Source organism: Ambystoma mexicanum, chromosome 14, assembly GCF_040938575.1.
Source record: "Ambystoma mexicanum isolate Mex_15411 chromosome 14, UKY_AmexF1_1, whole genome shotgun sequence".
Classification (NCBI taxonomy): Eukaryota; Metazoa; Chordata; class Amphibia; order Caudata; family Ambystomatidae; genus Ambystoma; species Ambystoma mexicanum.
The window spans coordinates 633,801,697-633,816,660 of record NC_090940.1 but is presented as its reverse complement, the minus strand read 5'-3'; the positions used below and the strand labels follow the sequence as shown (position 1 = coordinate 633,816,660).

The window sequence follows — 14,964 nt, the reverse complement described above, 5'->3', positions numbered from 1 at the left end:
TTATCAAAATAAAAAGGTTTAAAAAGCAAAAAGTAATTTTCTTTTTTTGGTCCAAAAAATTAGGTCATTTTTCAATTCAGTTTTTTGCCGAAATGATCACGGATATCCGTGTAAATGTACTCGTGGAGGGAACGACATGGATGGCCGCAAGAAAGGAAAAGCTTAAATCACATGTAAGGACTTGGAAAAGCAGTTTTGAAAAATCGGTTTCCTTGTCTGCATTGGGGTTTTTCCATAAGCAAATATTTCAAAAGCTTTTTTCGAAAATGTTTTAATGGATTTTGTTAAAAAAATCCTTCTTACAGCTCGCCATAATGGATGTAAGCATATTTGGTCTGGATAATAAAAGCAAAACGCATTGAAAAAAAGGTGGGAGAAAAAAGAAACTTTCCCAGCATTATATAATAATACCATCATTAATAATCAAAGTAGATTTTGTAGTAAACGTCCACCAAGAAGAAAGATATTAAGAAAGGGAACTATAGCAATGGCAGCCGTAGACAGAACAAGTCGTGAAAAGACATCTTCAGAATTGAACCGAATGTCCCCCCATTCTGAGCTCGACCCTCGAACTGCCAGAAGGAGATTGTCTGAAAGGCCAGGATGAGCATTTTGCTTGCACATTGGTCAGGGAGAAACCTTTTTCGGATCTTCTTTCATTTAAGGATTATAACGGACCTTTAATATGGTCTCTGGCAGAGGCGTTACTGGGGGTGGGGGGGGGCTGAGGGGGCTATAGCCCCGGTCTTTTAGTTCTCGCCCCGGATAGAAGCTCAGGGGCTACAACCAAAAGGCTAGCTAGGCCCCAAGTCCTGACATTAGCGTAGCCCCGGATCTTTTCCAGACTTAGCAACATTCGCGGTCACTGGTGGCGTTGCCGAATCCTTAACTCCCACGGGCCGTTTTCACCAAAGCCCAGCTTCCGGGGTCTATATTCGGTGCTGCGGCAAAAACAACACTTGTGTCAGTGCCCCGTATGATATGATATGATAGGTTATTTATAACGCGCTTAATACCCAGAGGTTTCTAAGTGCGGACCCGGGGATCGAACATGTGTTGCTCCGTGTCATCTTGCTTCCAAGGCGAGCACGTTGCTACTGAGCTATTCTCCCAATAACCCTTCCTGGTCCTCCTCAAATGCGGGGGGGGGGAGATACTCAGCTAATTCCCATTCTCTCCCCCACCCTCATACCCTCACGCTTTGCCCTGTGTTTTGCGGGTGATATCGCTGCGACCCGTTATCTCCTGGCCCGCTGCTCTTCTTGTCTGTCCCGTTTACCCTTCGTACCCTTTCCCCCACATTCGGACCTCACCACTAGGTGGCAGGTTTTCCAATGTAGTAAGCTTGTTTGTGTTTGGAACGGGGGGTTCTATCATTGAGAAAACCAGAAAACATGGCGTCAGTGGATTTTGGGTATGGAACTACTTTAGAGAAGTAGCAGAGGAAAGATAAGTAGGAGCAAAAGAACGAATGGGATGGGCTATCAGATAGCTCCGAAGGTGCCCAATAGCGGCGGACAATACCAGTATTCCGAGCCACCTGATTGGCCAATACACACAGATCAGGCGCTAATGAAATTTGAATTTATACAAACAATAACAACGCTGAATCCTGGCGAAAAAAGAGGCAATAGGTAGATTTCTAATTAAATAATATAAATACCACCAACTCTGCGGTAAAATACTCTTAACGTCAGTGGGGTTGGGACGGACCAGACATAATGCAGAATAAGAGAGAAATTGTCTCTAATCTGGTTATGTTTCTTGGCAACATCCATTCACTGAAATTGACACGTTATCCACACGCTGAGTCCTATTAAGTTGCGTAATAATAACAGCTAGTATTACAGTGCTTAGAAGTGGGAGGAATCCAGCATGAAGCGCTATATGAAACCCTGATATTATTGTCGCACTGAAAGCAATAACAAGCAACTGCAGAGAGTGCCGGAAAAAAAGTGGTGAAGGCTATAACTCCATCTAAGAGTTAATGACGTCAAGCCCCTCACAGCCCATTGGCAACCTGGCACCCTCACGGACCACGGAACCCACTGCGTCCCCATGGACGTATATCCCACTGGAAACACCGCAACCTTTCTTAACCAGATTGGAAAGGGGTTCCTGGCCTTCATTGGTTTGTCATGAAGGCGTGCAGAGGATCCCTTGACTGTACATGGGTCTGCAACCTGCTTCTCTCCAGGTGCTGTGGACTACAGTTCCCAGAATTACTCGCCATTGAACACGCTGGCTGGGGCTAATGGAAGTTGTAGTCCAAAACAGCTGGTGAGTCAAAGGTTGCAGAGCCCTGCCTTACCAGGAGCGCATCTACAATATGCCGCCCGATGGAGCCAAAACTAAAAAATGCACAGAAGGGTCAGTAATGGGGCGCGTGGGGGTCCGGGGGGGTGAGAATACTAATAGTATTTGGAGAACAATTTCAACTCAATCATATGCTATTTGCTACATGTGTATTCCCACAATACCACATGTGGTAAATGCTTAAGTGCCAAGGACGAGTATGCTCATCCTTTTGCATAGACTTGCATAATAGCCCGGCAGTTAAGGGGTTAAAGACGCCACAGTTGGGCAGAGGAGTTGAAATATCACCTGTTCCAAATGAAACTATCAATCATACAAGATCTTACTGTTTTCCACGTGGGCTTGACTGGTATTTAACTACTCTAATCTCTATAATTCTTTGCCCGCAACCATAAGTACTTGATTATTTTCTGCCCCGGTATGGGGATTACCGCTTAAAGACTGTGCCAGAATACGGAAATATCAACGAGTGAAACAGGTTCTCGTTCCTGTGATTTCACTTGCAATGCTCTCCAGCTAGAATGAAAACGTTCCCAGAGTTCCTCCGTTTTTGCATAATGTACTGGTCGCCCTATGCGTCCTGGGCGCCCTGCTCCTGGATGGACTAAGCTCTGCTCCTCTGACGATGACACTGCGAAGACCCTGTGAAACCAGCCCTACTGTGACAAGACCACACAGACCAAGAAGAATACAAACTCACGACTACATACTCAACCCGAGAAGATGGAGTAATGAGGCTCAAGCCTCGGTATCAAAAAATCACTGCTGATGGATTAAATCTATCAGTAAGAAGAAGCACGCTCTGACGATGATTCAAAAGAAACCTGTGCTGTGGGTGAATGCAGGGCAGGAGTATCGCAGACCAGTTTGCTAGTCGGGTTCTCTGTGTTTGCTGCGACACCATATGTCCATCCAGAGGGCAAGGCCCGAGCTCTGATTAATGAAAGCGCTGCCCGCCGATGTCAGCCGCTGATATGGGGGAGGGTGGGAGTGCTAGAGCTGTGATATTCGGCATGTTGCGGTAGCTGATAGGCACTAGGGGGTACCCAGTCCATTTATCGAAAACATTACAGAGTGGTACATCTCACCGTGGACTATAACACCGAAAACATTAAATAAATATATAAAGGGTAGTGGGGTAAGGGGTTCAAATGGGTCGGGATGGGGTTCTGGTGACGTTATAAGGGTGGAAAATCAGGGGATTTGGGGGGTGGAACTGGCCCAATAAAAAACAAATCAGTGTTTTGCCGCAATGAAATGTGGCACTCTGTAATGACCGTCGGTAAAATCACATATAACCCATGAGGGCACCATGTCTAAGGTGGTCGGAGATTTTAGTAGTGACTTGGTTAGTCGAGGAGAAGAGGGGCAGTAGACTGGAAGCGTTTGGCTCTGTCGGGGGGAAAGGCCATTGGACCATCCCTGGCAATGATTGGAGGCGGTCTAGAAGGTGCTCCGGGAATTATTTGATCAATTTCATTTTGGCCACGTGGAGCTTGACGCGCTTGAGTCCATTCTCCGGTGGTTATCAGGAAGTTGCGTGTGGGTTCCTGGAATGTCCGTGTCATTTTAGTGGGCAGCTTCCATTGGGTCTTAAATCGGCAAGTCGCTGTGGAATTTGCAGAGGTTCCGGGTCTTGTCTCATGCCGGTGTTCATTGAGTGGCCAGGTTCTTCTGTGTTTTCTGGAGTTCTAGTGGTGCTCTTGGATGGTGCCAGAACTTGCTTGAGAGGAAAGAGAAGGAAGATCTTCCGTGCCATTACTAATACATCGCTGCTGGATCGAAGGTCTCTCCGTGGCTGGCATTGGGTGAATATTCTTCAGATGGATTCCGGGCCCCTGTCATGGGAGGCACGACGGGTGATACCTTGAGTTGGAAAGTGGATCCTCCATTTCATGGGGAGCAAGTCAAGTGTAGGAAGGGCGGGGATGATGTGGTTGTGTGATTTCAGACTTAGCAGCTACCCGGCTGCCGAGTTTGGGACTCTTTGACGGCTGTTGAGTAGACATTCTGGGAGTCCAAGGTAGAGACTGTTAGTGCTGTTCAGTCATAGTCCGTTGTGCGAAGGTCCGGTTGGGCACAATGCGTCCTACAGTATGAGCTTATGACGCGTTCTCCAGAGGTTCTAGTGCAAGATCGATGTCTGTCATGATTCCGTGGTTTCTGACGGTTGCCATTGGCAGGGTTCAAGTCCCCAGTTCACGCAGTCAGGGAATTGGTGTGAGGTGTGGAGCTGTCGTGCTGCAGATCAGAAGCTCTACTTTGAATGGTTTAGTCTGTTTGTTGTCCTCCAGGAGTCCACACGTGCAGGGCAAGAGCCGAGGGCAGGCGTGTTCGTAGAAGGGTTGTTTGCGATCTTTTAGATGTTTTGAGTGCCATTCCTCTAGTTTGATCATGTGTGGGATAAGCTCTTATTAAGTTTCATTAGTGGGGTCATGTAGATGTTGAAGAATAGCTGCGACACCGGGACCCCTAGCGTACCCGTATGTCAGCTTGTGATGACGTGAGCCGAAAGGGGTCATAACTGCTTGTTCAAGGAAGAAGTGAGCCAGTGGTATGATATGTTTGGTTATTTATAACGCGGTTAATACCAAGAGGTTTCTAAGCGCGTACCCGGGGATCGAACCTGTGTTGCTCCGCATCGTCTTGCTTCCAAGGCAAGCACGTTGCCCCTGAGCTATCCTCGTGAGAACTAATGCCAAAGGCGCGTAAAGGATCCAACAGGATACGCGCACTGGGCGAGTCCCTGTCTCTGTTGCTTTTTAGGGCATCCCATATTAGGTGTGGAGACTCTTCCTCTTGTTGGTCTGAATATGCATTGCAATTTTGTTGGAGGCGGCTGTTTTGCAAGTATTCCTGTAGCCATTGGTAACATTTTCCAAGGGGTTTGGCGATGACAGGTGCCATGTCACAATCCTTTAAAGCCCTTGTTGTTGTTTTTTCCCAATTCTAAATACAACACTACAATTACCAGAATGCATTTGTTGTGAGCCTAAAAACCATGACTTGCTGAAGATCTCACACTTGACACAGGACCACTTGGCGTCTCTGTATACTCTTCTGTGAGTTATACTCCCAAATCCTAGAAACACGCTATCAATAGGACTGTTTCATCTGTGTATACCTTTCTTATTCCCTTAACCTGTAAATTTGCACCCTCTGTATATACCCTTATGTAATTAATAATTGTATGTTGATTTTATACCTTGCTGTTGTAACTAAGCTTCGCATATACTTGTAACTGCTGCGCCCTGTTACCCTCGGGTATGTTGCGCATTATAAATAATAAAACAAACAAACAAACAAACAAACTAACTGCGTGATAAGGTCACCTGCTTTTAGTGTTAGCTTGACACAAGCACACAGTGTGATGTGAATACAATCTGCAGGGCTAGAAATGAGCTAGAGGGCATTAAAAAACGTATGAAAACTAGTTTTCATCTTTCAGTCTTGCATTCGTTTTCTTGGACTCAGGAAAAAACATTGAGCAGCTAAGCGGGGCTGCATCCGTTTTGGTTTTAAGAAGAAAATGTGACCACCAAGTGCTAACAGTGCACTCATCTCCCAATCACTGGGAGTCCGAGGAGGAGAGAGGACAGGGAGAGACCCCGGCGGCTAACCTGTGAGGATCAAGCAAATGTGGACGCAGGAAGGCGACCCCATCCCCAGGCCTGCAAGGAGGGACTGCCTTGGGATCTCTACCCCGCTGCTGCTCGTTAAGGGCCCTGATTTGGTGAGTCCTTTAGAAACTCAAGCCCCTGATGCTGAAATGGACAGGACCTATTCCCCGATCATCACTGCAGAGGAGTCGGGCTGGAGCCCTCTCCCTTCCTGAAGCAGTGACTTCAGGAGAAGTGCTGCTGAACAACACGGGACGCCGCAACATCATCGTTTTACCTGAATTGCAGCACGCATCAGCGGATGCCCCAGATCTGACCACCTAGACCAACGGTGGCCTGTTTGACCATTCCGTGCCTCTTTGTGCATCTATCTGCTGTGGGCACCGTGTGTTTACACATGGAGATGCCTAAGATGGCCGCCGCCACTGAATAGAGCGTCCCCCCAGTTGCCCAGCAACGGCCCGAGAAGCCACTGGCAACCTGATTGGCTGCCCGATCCCATTTTCTGCCGCAGGAGAAACCGGAAGGCGATAGCCAGCCATCCACTTTAAAGGCCCTCCTTAAAAGGCTCTGGCCTGTCGGTGCCTGTCGAGGCTGTCACGGCCGCAGGGCGCGTTACTCTGCCCAAATAACACCTCTCACACCACAACAAAGCCTTCTCACCTTGCGGATCACTTCCATGGACACTTTTGCCATTTGGACTGCCTATACCTCCAATCGACAGTTACGATTAACTGGGTAAGCACACTCCGCGGCCATACATCCTCCCATCAAACCCCCTGATCGTATATTGCCTGTATGCATGCATAATGCCTACCATTACACTATAGCTGACCATATCACTCTGTAATCTCACTGGTATATACGGCATCATTGCAACCCACATCAGCAGCCTCTGCAGCCTATCAGCTGAGCTCTGCTTCATTATGATGTACGTTACTGCCCCGCACTGATATACAATATGCCACTTATGTCTCTTCTAGCTAAGATTATGTACATGTCGCCACGTCCATTGCACGGCTGTGACCGGCACTAGGCCTATTTCAACGTATCAGCCTACCCACATGGCTCTACATAGTGCTGTGTCTCGCATTACTTCTATATCACCGTACTAAGCCCAACTGCTATACCCACTGCACGGTGTTCCGCCTCAGTACTATACCGCTGTTCTTGGAAGTCCTGAACACTACGCTATTTTGATCCTGTATTGGGTTAGCTACGATCTCAAGGTCCTAACCTTGTTGTCTGCACTACGCTACTGTGCACCCTACCCTCTCGTCATTGTGATTTGTTTCTTGCTAGCCAATATTTTTCCTGCTATGTATCAACTGCTCTTGTTCTACTTACGCTGTTGTGCATCATGACCCTATGACACTGGGTTATGTTCCACACTAGCCAATATCCATCCTGTTAGCTACTTTTCTTTAACTGCATCTGCTATTCTTACTGTGCATTAAGTTGCTGTGCTCCTGGCTAGCACCCTATATAACTACACACTAAGGACCCTAGGCAGGCCCTTCTCAGCTACCCATACTATGGCCGCCTTTCACACAGTCACCCTCACTATGGCTACTATTTTCCCTTTAGTGCAAGCCATCTCACGCTCACCCTTCCTCCCTCTGCCCCAGACCTCAGAAAACCACACTCCTATAGTCAACACCCACAACCATGATACCTATACTAAGCAACTAAGCCCAGCAGAGTGGATCCAACGGTTTGCCACTCCCCCTACTCCTTTAATACCTTGTCCCACTAACATCAGAAATAAGAGACTAGGCTCTCGACTCCCCTCCCACTCAAAGCCTGCAATATGGTGTTTCCAAATGCCAGCCAAACCCACCAAACACATGCCCAACTCTCCACTAGCCGGCCTCACAGTGACAGCTAATCTGTCACCGCAGGATACCGTCAACATGCTCAAGACGCCCAATCATACTGCCTCTATTAAACCACTTTGCGATACCCCTGTAACACTACCAACTATCAAAGGCGCTTTGATCAATGCACGATCACTAGTTGCCCATGCTCCAAACATTGCAGATATCGTTGAAAACAGTCTCGACTTCCTGGCTATCACAGAGACTTGGCTTCACCGGGCAGCTGGCCTTGCACTTTCCCTAGCCTTGCCAGAGGGCTACTCTATCACTAGATCTGATAGAAATACAGGAAGAGGAAGAGGTCTAGCCCTCCTTGCCAAAATTAACCAAGGCCTGAGAGCTACTACCCTAGCAAGTCTACCTTCAGCTAAACTCCTCTCAGTTACATCCCTGCTAACCGCTACTAAAACTTTACTACTGCACCTCGTCTCCCGGCCCCCAGGCCCCATCTCTTCCTTTGAGGAAGACATTACAGGCCTACTAACAGGTTCCCAAATCATATTACTTGTAGACAAGAACCTTGGGGTTCAGGACAACAATGACCCCAATGCCCTCTCCCTCGAAAACTCCATCTCCCAACTCGGATTCAAACATCGCATTACAGAGTCGACACATGTTAATGGTCGGACCCTTGATTGGTTATCAGATCTCAACTGCTCCATAAAAATACTCCAGAATGCCCGGACAGATCACCACTATATAGCCTTCGATATCCAAGGAATCACACCACTACCCCCTAGCCTAGCCCCGCCTACCCTATCTAGGAACGCCCGGAACATAACTTTGACCAACCTACGCCCACTGATCAACAACATCATGGACAGTTCTACCTACAAGAACCTAGATACTACTACCCTCGTTGACCTCTACAACAACACCTTTGAATCTGCTCTGAATAAGACTAAACCAACTGCCCATCTCAACAATTGGTACACTCAAGAACTCAAAATCTTGAGAAATAAATAAAGATTGGCAGAATCCAACTGGCGCAAGTCGCCAACCTTTGACAATAAAGCTACATACAACACAGCTTCAGCCACCTACAAAGCTTCCATTCTCGCTACTAAAAAAAGAAACATACAATAACAGAATTTTCAATGCTCAATCTAAGACAAAGGAGCTATTTAACATCTTAAGAGCGTTGGAGGCCCCAGCATCTCTCTCAGAGGTCTGAAAAAAGGACGCAGCCTGGTGTGCTAAAATACAAAAAGCCCTCTCCGACAAAATTGCCTCTCTCCAAGCAAAAATTGAAGCAAAAAAAAATTGTCTCATCAGCATCAATCCTCCCAACTACTCACCCAAGCAACAAGCACCAAAATGCCTACCGTTTGCTTTCTCCTCGGTCTCAGCCAAAGAAGTCGAAGATATCATTAGAGGCCTAAAATCTTCACGATGTCAAGGAGACATCTGCCCTGCACCCATTAACCCATCATCAAGGAAGCAGCTAAGGAACTCTCCCCATTCATCGCCACATTAATAAACACATTCTTCAACACCAGCCAGGTCCCTAATAACCTCAAGGAGGCATGGGTCATGCCCCTTCTAAAAAAAAACTTCACTAGACCCTAATATGCCAACCAACTTCAGACCTATAACCACTGACCCCTTCCTCCTGAAGATTCTGGACAGAGTTGCATATCTGCAAATCCAGAAACACCTAGAAGACAATAACCTGCTCGGCCTCCGCCAATCTGGCTTTCGGCCTAGACACGGCACCAAAACTGCCCTACTGGATCTGAAAATACAGATGGACGATGCCAAAGACAAAGGCAAACTTTCGATCCTACTCCTGTTAGACCTTTTAGCTGCCTTCGATCTGGTTGATCACCAGATCCTTACTGAACACCTGTCCACAGCTGCATCATTCTCCACTAACGCAGCCAACTGGATTAAATCCTTCCTGACCAACCACACCCAGGGACGTCATTTGGGGGTCGCCAGAGGTCGCAAGTGCGACCTCTGAGGTCTCCCTTGCGACCTCTGAGGTCTCCCTTGCGACCTCTGTGGTCTCCCATGCAACCCCTAAAAAAAAAAAAAAAAAACAAATTTTTTCTTCTTTTTTTTTTTTGCAATGCAAGTTCCTGGCCTGTGGCCAGCACCATGTCTCTCTTTAATTCTGGAGTGGCTAGCTTTCTTGTTCAGGCCCCTTAAAAAAGAAGAAAAATAAGAAAATGAGGCCACAAGTCTAACACTTTCAGCACTGAACCTAAATAAGAAAGAATAGGAATGGCAAAAAATGTGTCTTTCTGGAATTCTATACAATAATTGCTAGACTCGTTAAAGGTTTATTTCAGGCACACTTCAGTCACTGATTTAGTCTGTTCTCAAACGCCTCAACTCAGCCTTTCATCCATCTTTGGTCGATAAATGGGTACCAACACAGGTTGGGTGATGGTGGGTTTATATGTCTTCTATGTAAAGCGCTTAAGCCTAAGTGCCATATAATAACTCATCATTATCATTTGGTCATGGACGTCTGCTTGCAATCACAGTAATTTGGTAATATGGGCCTATACACACTGATCTTAGCGATACATATGGCGATCCATTCAGGAATTAAATGTATATCACAGTGATATAGTGATATTGTAACCATATTTTTCCTAGTGTACAATGCTATGCGATGCCACTTCCTGGTTTGTCAACGGGTGAAAGGTTGTGTTCCATCGCTTCCCACGATATCACTTTGGGGAGGGGTCAAATGACATCACTTCCTGTGATGTCATCAGGGGTCAAGGGTCATGTGATGTCACTTCCGCTACCCCTGGCATTTTGATGAAATGACGTCCCTGACCGCACCACGAGAGTCTTCTCGGCCTCAGCCTCAGCAGACCCAATTCCCATCTACTGAGGGGTACCCCAAGGTTCCTGCATTTCACCAACACTATACAACATTTTCACAAAGCTTCTCTTCGACCGTCTCGACAACCTGGGTGTCATCTACACAAACTACGCAGACGACACGCAGGTTCTCATCACGCTGTCAGGATGCTATAAAAAAGTTAATCAATGACATATACCTTGAAATCCAGGCCTTGATGGTGGCCCACAGCCTTTGTCTAAATGACAAAAAAACCGAGCTCTTGATTGTCGGCACGCAAGCAGGCCTATCCAAACTCGACACACAGTACACATCCTTCATTATAGATGGCAACCTAATTAAAGTCGCAAAAGAAATAAAAACACTGGGAGTCTACCTGGACTCTACCTTATCACTTAAAAGACAAGTTAGCGCTATCGCATCATCTACAGCCTACACCAATAAGTTGATTAACGCCTGTAAATCTTACCTCTCCCCAACCAGTTGTATGAAGTTAGCAAGAGCTCTGGCGAACTAAAACAGACTAGTGTAACACGCTCTTCCTAGGTTCTTCAGAACTTAATCTGAATAGATTACAGGTTTTACAGAATAACTCTTTAAGGTCTGCATTAAGCATTCCTAGATCCAGCCACATCTCGAGGCTAAGACAGAACTCAAACTGGTTGTCTGTGCGCGACAGAATAGTTCTCCGCGCTCTAGCAATCACCCACAAATGCCTGTCCAACTCTGTGCCCACTTAGGTGGCCGACAAGTTGTCCAAACATCAACAGGCCCGCCCTACTAGATCCACCCATTCCCAACTTCTCGCCGTCCCGAGGTTCAACCTTAAAAACCACAGGTGGCGCTAGCTTCCCAGTTCAACCCGCCAAACTCAGGAACTCTTTACCACCGTCCATTAGAATGCAACCTTCCTTCGAGATTTTCAGAACAAAAGTAAAAAGCTGGCTCGCAGAGAAAGCTAACATCTGAAGCCCATCAGACATTCCTGCCCAGACGTATATATCTAGCTTTCATACTCTTGACATCCCTAGTTATGTTCATATGTTCTTCTTTCTTGTCATGCCTTCACCTAAGTCCTTTCTTCTTGCATTAGACCCACCTATGACCTGGTCATACCAACTGTGTTTACCTATGTATTTACCTCGTTGTAACATACCAACTGTGTTTACCTATGTATTTACCTCGTTGTAACATACCAACTGTGCTTACCTATGTATTTACCTCGTTGTAACATACCAACTGTGTTTACCTATGTATTTACTTCTTTGTAACGTACCAACTATGTTTACCTTTGTATGCACTGCTTGTAACATGTTAAGCCTTTCCAGCACCCAGTTACCTTAGGGTGAGGTGCCCTTTACAAATATTAAACAAATACAAATCAGTCCTTGGCTCATAAAGGAGTGCTCAAAGGTTAAATATATGCATGCCAGTCCAGGGCAAGGGTGCCGCAGGGTGCCACTTGTCTCACCAGTCTGTTCATGGATGCCCGGAAGCTGCTGGATGGAGCCGGGCCCCAGTAAAATGTTCCTGGTTGGGTTCAGAAGCCTCCACCCTGCACTCAGTTTTCCCCTTTGCCATGGATGATGAGCCATAAGATGCATTGTGACCAAGATTAGCTGGAGGTTGTATTATAAACCAAGGGTCTGCAACCCACGACTCTCCAGATAAATATGGACTACAACTCCCATGATCCCTCCCCATTGACTAGGCCCGCTAGCGCTGGTGGAAGTTGTAGTCCAAAAAGGTCCGGTGAGCGAAAGGTTGCACACAACTGTTATAAACCAATTCCTCGACGTGGGAAACTCTGAGGCAATGGTCCTTTGTTTCCTGCTAGAGTGTAGACATCACCAATAATAGTAATATTGTTACATAGTGTAAGAAACGGGTTTCCATGCAAGCCCCTGATATGGTAAATCTATTACTTAAAGGACTAAAGCAGACTCAAAACCGACTCTTGGTCCGTGTGTTTAAGCAAAGGGGGAGCATTTGATGAGTTGTCTTTCAAAAATGGAGATTCACTGTGGAAGTTTGACGGCACTTTGTCCTCTTCTCTTTTGTGGACATAACTAAATGTGTCTTAAGTTCTCAGCCATGTACTATTGGTAGCCAGGAGTATCCAGTCATTGCATCCAATACAAATCTTTGAATGCCAAATGCATCGAAAAAAATACATTGAATAAAAAAGCATCAAATGCATTTTTTTCAAAGGTAAAGGTTTTATTTTTTTTCATTGCAATGCGGTTTAATGGGTAAAAAAACAGGGGTCGTTGCTTTTTTTTAGATGCTAAGGTATTCGATGCTTTGGCATTTGGTGCAATCACTATAAACCGTAGCCAGGCTATGTTGACCGGCTGAAGCTCAGCGAGTGTCTTTAATATGTGTTGGTGGCGCGGCTACCAGCCAAGACGGCCCATCATAGCGGCTGTAATCACCATTAGCGCTAAATGGTTTGGCATTTCTTCTAGGCGAGTGGGTTTGCCAGGTCCAACGACACGGAGCCAGGCGTAATGGAGGAGGCACCCCCGATAACCCGGGCGGCGTCCTTCTTGTTTTTCCAGCCCCCTCTCTCCCTGGCAAGGGGGAGGGAGGAGTCGCTGGATCAGGGCGGCAAAGTGGAAAGCCCGCGAAAGATAACGCGCAGCAAAATCAGGAGTTGCCCGCGAAAGGGAAGCGCGGCAAAAAGCAAGGAAAGCCCGCGAAGGGCAACAAAGGAAGGGGGCGTGGTTCCCCCTTCATAAGGAGCGGAGCGCTCAACAGTGGCACAACAACAACTGCAGCCGAGGGACACCCGTGCTCTGTGCATCACCGGACTGCAGGGGAAGGTTTTCGTTTTCCCACCCACCAACCCTAGGAACAGAACACTCAGAAAACGCCTGATAGGCATCGTCGCAGGTCGATCAGGTGGTGTGGCGGTGTTTGGACAGACAAACACAGGAGACAGACTCCGGAAGAGCCAGAAGAATGCGGGAAGGGTCTTCGCTCTTCTCAGACCCAACGCCCCTTGGGAGCCTAAGCGGCAGGGGCGGCGGGGAAGGACAATTACGGCTCAGCTTCCCCCAAGGAAACGGCACTCTCCCCACTCAGGAGCACCTGCAGGGGCAGGACAGGCTCGGATACTACCAAAGCAGGGAGAGTTGGGCCTACTGATGGACTCTTGGGAAAGGAAAGGGGGAAGCAGGTTCTTGGGACACGGAGTAATCGCCGCACCTGACAGACAAAGTTTTTCCACAGTTATGTACAGTTTGGGTTTTGTTTTGTGGAATAAATTCTGCGGCCTTCTTATGCCAACAAACAAACAAGTCTCGCTCTGCACTTTCTGGGGGGGAGAAAGGGCAAAAGAGTTACGGTTATATGTTGTATGTTGGTCATAGGTGGACGGATGCCGGAGTTATGCCAGGTCCAACGACACGGAGCCAGGCGTAATGGAGGAGGCACCCCCGATAACCCGGGCGGCGTCCTTCTCGTTTTTCCAGCCCCCTCTCTCCCTGGCAAGGGGGAGGGGGGGGTCGCTGGATCAGGGAGGCAAAGTGGAAAGCCCGCGAAAGATAACGCGCGGCAAAATCAGGAGTTGCCCGCGAAAGGGAAGCGCGGCAAAAAGCAAGGAAAGCCCGCGAAGGGCAACAAAGGAAGGGGGCGTGGTTCCCCCTTCATAAGGAGCGGAGCGCTCAACAGTGGCACAACAACAACTGCAGCCGAGGGACACCCGTGCTCTGTGCATCACCGGACTGCAGGGGAAGGTTTTTCGTTTTCCCACCCACCAACCCTAGGAACAGAACACTCAGAAAACGCCTGATCGGCATCGTCGCAGGTCGATCAGGTGGTGTGGCGGTGTTTGGACAGACAAACACAGGAGACAGACTCCGGAAGAGCCAGGAGAATGCGGGAAGGGTCTTCGCTCTTCTCAGACCCAACGCCCCTTGGGAGCCTAAGCGGCAGGGGCGGCGGGGAAGGACAATTACGGCTCAGCTTCCCCCAAGGAAACGGCACTCTCCCCGCTCAGGAGCACCTGCAGGGGCAGGACAGGCTCGGATACTACCAAAGCAGGGAGAGTTGGGCCTACTGATGGACTCTTGGGAACGGAAAGGGGGAAGCAGGTTCTTGGGACACGGAGTAATCGCCGCACCTGACAGACAAAGTTTTTCCACAGTTATGTACAGTTTGGGTTTTGTTTTGTGGAATAAATTCTGCGGCCTTCTTATGCCAACAAACAAACAAGTCTCGCTCTGCACTTTCTGGGGGGGAGAAAGGGCAAAAGAGTTACGGTTATATGTTGTATGTTGGTCATAGGTGGACGGATGCCGGAGTTATGTGTAAGGAGCACAAAGCA

General features: G+C 47.6%; 1 protein-coding gene across 2 annotated transcripts in view; it reads right to left on the bottom strand.

The window, feature by feature from the left end:
* LBHD2 (LBH domain containing 2) overlaps positions 1-14,964 on the bottom strand; it is a 204,997-nt gene that overhangs the window by 81,775 nt on the left and 108,258 nt on the right. The window lies entirely within an intron of this gene.